The 6,678-nt window shown below is 46.1% G+C and overlaps 1 long non-coding RNA gene across 2 annotated transcripts; it reads left to right on the forward strand.

Moving 5' to 3' along the window:
* Window positions 1-1,126: 1,126 nt before the first annotated feature.
* On the forward strand, window positions 1,127-6,169 carry LOC115075453. 2 transcript variants are annotated; one of them, XR_003852517.1, is made up of 3 exons: window positions 1,127-1,242; window positions 4,237-4,460; window positions 5,188-6,169. It is a non-coding gene; the product is annotated as an uncharacterized LOC115075453 (long non-coding RNA). The 2 variants fall into 2 exon arrangements; XR_003852518.1 differs by having other exon boundaries at window positions 1,129-1,221.
* Window positions 6,170-6,678: the final 509 nt, after the last annotated feature.

Here is a 6,678-nt window from a genome sequence, read left to right on the forward strand (position 1 = left end):
CAGCTCCAGTTCCTGCCTTCTATGAGAACTTGTAGAGGGAACCTGCTTGGTTCTGAATTCAAACCCCTCGTTCTTGGCGCTGTGTCTCCTTATGACAGTGATCAGACTATTTGCTTCTCTCTCATCCCCTGGCCAGGTCTCCCGCGGCTGCGCTGGGATTTTATAATAAGAGTTTAATATGCTGCCTGTCCCATTTGGAGTTAGATTTGGCAGCAGAGAGAAGACTGAGCAGTCAGGATCTGCTTAAACTTTGAGAAGTGAACATTAGTTTGTATTGTTACTCCTCTGGTGACAGCAGTGGAAGATGTCACCGAAGGAAAGAGGAGGAAGAATGCATGTGCCCTGTAGCGTCTTCTGCCCATGACACGCTAGAAAGGTGCAAAAGCTCATTTGCACTAGACTGTGCTGAATTTTATTCCATTAAATCCCATGGGGAAACTTTGTGCAAATAAACAAAAACTCAGTGCATGTTGACAAAGCGAGGTCTTTACCTTTGGATGTGATCATGGAATATCAGCAGAGGAGGATCTTTAGTCGTGGAGGCTGTGCATAGAAGAGCATGGCCAGGCAAGGAGGATAGAATGGCCTAGTGTTTAGAGCTTGGGCTGTGAACCAGGGCAAGTCCCGCTACCTCCTGTTGCCTCAGGTACCCCACTGGAGGGCAGATCCAGTAAAGCATGTTGCCCTTGGTGTGGGTTTTAGTGTACGTTCTCCCATGCAAAATTAACAGAGTTTTGCATGAAAAAAGCACAGGTTAAACTCCAGACTAGGATTAGCCTGTGTAAGATGCAAATTTCAGAGTAATGAGCTTATTATCCATTTCCCTGCAATGCAGAGAGGCCCATTGGAGGTGGTACTGCCTAGCTTGCCATTTTTTAACCATGCGTAAAGCCCTAGCGCAGCTTTTTTATTTGTAATCATTTATATTCCGCTTTTCACACTTTTTTCAGTGCTTCAGGTACTGTAGGTATTTCCCTATCCCCAGAGGGCTTAGTAAATCACCCCCTCTACGTGCAAAGTCATCCGGGTGATGATTCACCAGCAGGCCTTGTAACTGTGCATCAAACACGGAGCTCCAGGCTCTGTTGCACAGGGTTACACATTTCTGCAAATTAAGAAAAAGTGCCAGAAAAGGATGCAGGAAGGACTCTTGAAGTCGCAGAACCCCTGGGGCTACGTTCGTAGTCCTTGCTTCGGGCCTCCCTTGGGACCTACTTGTCTGTGAGTTTCAGTGGTTTCTAGGTACAGGTTAGGATTTACTTACATTTTAATGCGCTGTATTAGCTTTTTATATTTTATTGGCATCTCCAGCACTTGGGTTGTTTTTTCTCTTGTGATTTTCATTCTTTCCTTTATTTCTACGGCTTCCCCTGCCTGGTTAAATTAATTTGGTTGATTGATAACTTTTGAATTCGTTATTACTTTAGTTCATTAAAACCCTTCTGACTGCTTGCCCATGGCTATTTTAGCTACTGAGCAGCCTTAACGGGTCTGGGTACAGGGAGAAGAATTGAACCCAATGCAGTCTGGTATAAAAATTAAAACTAGGACCTGCGCAGGCTCCTTGTGTCAGCAGGGGCTGGGGACATTGTGGAAGCAGGGAGGAAGTCCAGGCTGTCACTGGAGAGGACACCACCTGTCTGACTCAAGGGCACTGAGCTTTGCGGGGGAGTCTTTCAGCCAGAGGGAGCGGGCGTGTAAAACTCAGGAAGACCCAAGCTAGTTCTGACTGCAGGTCCGTGACGGTGCAGTTCCAAGCGAGCTGGAAGCCCACAGGAGAAGGGAAATTTGCTGGAGGTCACAAAGAATGGTCTTTGCCTCCCGCCGAGCACAGTGCCGAGGGTTAAAAATGTAGGCCAAAGGCCTTTCTTCTTAAAGCGGGTCATGTGCTGACTGCTTTATGCGCCACGTAAATCCTGGGATCTCTCCTCGGTCTGCAGCACATTGACGGACATGCAGCAGTGAGGAAACCCCCCCCCCCCGATTCCCCTGTTTCTCAGCTTCTCCTGCCACGTCGTATGTTCACTCACTTTTTAATTTTAGGGGGAGCAAATACTCTTACCGGAAGGCCTGCAGGAGAAGTGCCAGCTTTCCTGAGACTGATACCTGGGCCTAGAGACCCTGGCCTTGATTAATAAGCCCCTAAGTGTCAGATGACTAGGAAGATGTGAGGTCATACCTTCTGGCTTAGAATTTCATCCTGGTTGTAAAGTTGTCAGGAGCAAAGTACAAAGCGTCCCTGTTTTATTAAATTTTACCCTAATCTCACGGTGCAGACATTTGCTAGAAGAATGGTGTTTGTGCCAGTGTCAGTGAAAGCTGGACCTGGCCCATGTACAGCAGCAACTCCCCAGGACCGCTTTCACAGTGCCGGCATTGTGCCTGCAGACGGTTTGATCTATTGTTACCGGCCTTCTTAATGTTACTGATGAGATCAAAGAGTTTAATTTACGATGGACCGGGGGGAGGGGGGGGGGGGGCAAGTTCAGCCGTTAGAGAGGCAGATGGTGGGCTGCCTGAAGCACCGAAAAACCAGCTCCCCCCCCCCCCAGAAAGGTGGGGGAACCACAGATCCAGCGGGCAAAGCTGGTTCCGATTTCTCCAGTTCCAGTTCTGAAAGAGCATCTTCTCGGATATAAAAGCACAGGGCTGGCTGCCAAGCCTTACGCCGGATAACCCCAGGGTGGGACAGGAGCAGGCTCACCTGTCCACGACCGCCTGAGTCACCCACTGCTATGGGCTCTTCCTTCCAGCAGGCTTTCGGTCAGGTCACCCGTAGAAAAACCGGCAGGTCCGCGCGCTGCTCCTGACCATTCCTGTCCAAGGCTTTAGCAGGGGAAACCCTAGAAGTGTAGGTTAAGGCTCTGCTAGGCCGAGAGAGCTTTTGAAAATCTTCTCTTTTTATGGTCTCTGAAGGTTTCCTGCAGCCTCACCATTTTTTCCCGTCCATTCTCTCGCTTACAGTTCTGCTGGCACTCCTCCTGTAAAACCGCAAACGCAAACAAACTCCATTCGTTTTAATCTTTAACACTGTGGCAGTCTCTAGGAAAAGGAAGAGACTGAAGAGAGGAGAAACAATGGCCTGCTTCTTAGTGGCGTCATCCGGAAACAGCGCAGCTTGGAGATAAAAATGCATGTTGCACTGGTTGATGAAGCCTCCACAGAGTGGAGGCTGCCCAGAATAGCGGGGAGGAGCAGTAAGCAGTATGACAGAGTGTTGGGGAGGCGCTGATACGGTAGGCACCGGTGTAGATTCAGTCAACATGCCTACTGGAACAGAAGAGTCTAGGCGGGCATCAAGATGCTCCAAAGAGGCTGTTAGAGCTTCAAGAAAGTGTTGCTGTTCCTGAATTTTCTGGGCCAGGCCTGGAATGGCCTGCAGAGCGGAAGCCTCTGCCGGGTCCATTGCCTTGGCAATCTGTTATGCTGGTGGACCATTGTACCGAGGAGGGAGTTAGCGCTATTTGTGGGGAGGAGCCCCACAGTTCCCCATCATCGGTAGGTGAGGCTGATGGAAAGCAGAGGCCCAGCTGGAGCTTCACCACTACCAACCCATGTTCCCCTTAGGTTGAGGCCTCGGGTGCCAGGGCCAGCTGGACTTAGGTTGGGCCTCTGCAGTGATGGAAGTCCTAGAATAGAAATGAAGCTGGTGCTCAGGTCGAGGTCCGGAACAAAGAGCAAACTCAAGGTAAGGAGTCAGGCAACAGTCAAGGCAGGCAGCTTAGGTCATGGTCAAAGTTCAGGCAAGGGTCGAGGCAGGCAGTTAAAGCAAGGTCGAGGTCCAGTCCGAAGTCAAAGCCAAGATCAGGCCAAAGTAAGAAGAAGGAAGGCAAGAAACACAGGAGGCAGGAAGGAACTCAGGAACGGCAATCCACTACTAAGAAGCAAGGAGTCCTATTGACAAGGCAAAGGCTGGGGGCAGGATCCAGCTTTGCATAGTCCTGGGTAGATGATGTCATCAGCAAGTGCCGCCGGGCTTTTCCTGCCACTGGCCCTTTATTTATTTATTTATTTTATTTATTTCTTTTATATGCCGACATTCAATCGAGATATCACATCGGTTTCCAGGTAACTGAGAGAATAGGGCGAGTTCTGCCCTATTTTACATTATAACATGATACAATTGTTACCATGTTATAATTGTTAACAGAAATACATGGAAAAATAAGATTATTTTTATTTTTAAAATTTTTATTTTTATTTATTTTATTTTTTTATTTTTATTTTTAAATTTAGAAGAGAGGTGCCCGTGCACACCTAGGAGATTGAGTGCTGAAGCAGGATGGCAGCAGCATTCCCAGCCGCGAAGAAGGCAGCGGTGGCGTCAGCAGCACCCTGAGCCAAATGGGAGCAACAGCAGCAGCACTCAGGGCCGCGAAGAAGACGGGTCATGTCGGCAGCAGCTCCCCACCACTACCAGGGAGCTCGGGCCTGTTTCCGCCGCTGCAGCGCAGCATCAGGTAAGCGAAGCCGGCCGCGGGGCTCTGCGACCGGCAAGCGTAACAAATTTCTAAGAATAAATATTACATTTTTCTTAGCTTGTTTGTAACAAGAAACAAGTTATGAGATCAGATATATTAACGAGCAGTTACTCATGAGGTTAAGTGTGCAGATATCAGGGAAAATAGGACTTCAGCAACCTAACCCCTGATATGATTAGCACAGACAGTTGAGGCCTCAACAAATGACAAGAACATATGGGAGTAGCCCATAGAAGAAACTGAGACATAAGTCAAGAAAATTAGCACAAAAGATCAAAGTCAAGGCAGACTGGTTAGATCAGAAGAAAGAATAGCTCCGAAAACAAGCTTGTTGGATATTAAAGTGACTGATGACCTGTTCCTGATCTCCAGCACCGTGTTTCTGATTGTACAAGATATATAAGACTCACACTGAAAACTGTGAGGGGAAGTATCTTTGTATATATTCTTAATGCAAAGTCTAAGTAAAACTTCTATACTTATTTATAAGTGTGAAGGCAATCTTCACATTACAGTCTGCCCAGGTAGGCCAAAATGTTTCTTCCTGGCAATGGCTGCCCACAGGAGTCCCTGGGGGAATCAGTGTTGTCAGCTAGGCTTTTCAGTGTTTATATTCCTCCACGCTGTAAAATACTCGCTTCCCTGGAGGTGCCGTTTAAGATCTGTGCGGATGATACTCGTTTTTTTTTTTTTAATTCCTCTTCAGTTTTCGTGGAAATACACCTTACACCTTGCTGCAATGTGTTTGAACGCTGTCAAACAACGGCTCTTTCATAAAAAATTGTCATTGAATGCCCAAAAAACGGAACTACTCATCCTAAGCAGATCTCCGAAAAAAAGCTGCAGTTGACCGCCCGCTGTGAGTCACCAATAGTAAAAACAGGTTCATAACCTTGAAGTTTTGACGGAAGGCGACCTCTCCAGAAAATAACGTATGCCTCTTAAGGTACCAGAAACCTTTACTTCAAACTGCAGAATTTCGATCTGTTTTTTCAGGCTAAAATTCATCTCAGGCCTCTAATTATTGTACTTCATTATATCTTGGTTTGCTCGATATTATTATTAGACCTTTACAAATTGTACAGAATTCGGCGACAGGTGATCTAACTGGTATTGGCCTACAGCAATATGTCGCTGCACTCTTAAAATCATTTGAAGTCACCATGCTTATTCATAAAATGCTGAAGACGCCTGGCTGTGCTGGATGCCATGTTCATTTATCATCCTGGAAGAGCTTCCTTCTGTGCAGCATGCCAGACTTGGAGAGACAGAGACAGGGTGTTCTCCATTGCAGGTCCTTCATTCTAGAATTCCCTTCCAGGTCGAATTTGTTTGATCTCTTGCACAAAGCAGTTTTCCCAAGAGCTGGCATCCTACCTTTTTTCGAAGGCATATGCAGACATATGACCTGATTATTTGTTATGGTAGTCCCTGGCGCTGTCAGCATTGTTCCAGCTGAATTTATTTAATTATCTGTTTTACTATATGTGTTTTTATTTTTGTTATCCACTGTGAACGAAGGATACGTGCGGGCTAAACATTTTTTTTTTTTTAAATAAAATAAAATAAAATCCTGGTATCTGAACGGAGGCCATCTGCCATCCAGGCATGTATGTGTTAACTTGAATCGCTGTAACTGGGAGAGAGGAAAATGCATTTTTTATTTCTCTGTTTGTATTTTGTCTTCAATAAACCAACTGGGATGCTAAACTTGACCTTTTCAGAAGCCAAGAAGTAATCTATCCTTTTCTTTATAGAAACCACAATTAGATGATAAACAATAAAATCCCCAGAAAGTTATAATGATGATAAATATGTAATCAGGTTTTTTTAGAAAAAAGAGACTATTATGCTTTTGTTCCAGGTTTGGTTTGTATTTTCCACCCTCACTGACGTTCCTGAGTCTGTGGTAAAGCACTCAGCTACCAACGTGACTCGCCTATGATGCAGAAACCTTTCTAAAATAAACAGCCATTATACAGGGACTCCTCATTTTAGCTGCCATTGATACAGAATCAGAACCTTCCCTCTACCCCAAGCCTCTCTCCCGCCTCCAGTCCAGATGTCCCTCCCATCCACTGCCCTATAACAATCCCGCGATGGAAATACCTATGGTACCTGAATGTTCCGGAAAAGCAGAATATAAATCAAGTAAAAACCTCACTGTATGCAACTCTAGCAGAGAAGGGCTTTATCT

Source organism: Rhinatrema bivittatum, chromosome 13 (genome assembly GCF_901001135.1).
Source record: "Rhinatrema bivittatum chromosome 13, aRhiBiv1.1, whole genome shotgun sequence".
In the NCBI taxonomy this organism is placed as follows: Eukaryota; Metazoa; Chordata; class Amphibia; order Gymnophiona; family Rhinatrematidae; genus Rhinatrema; species Rhinatrema bivittatum.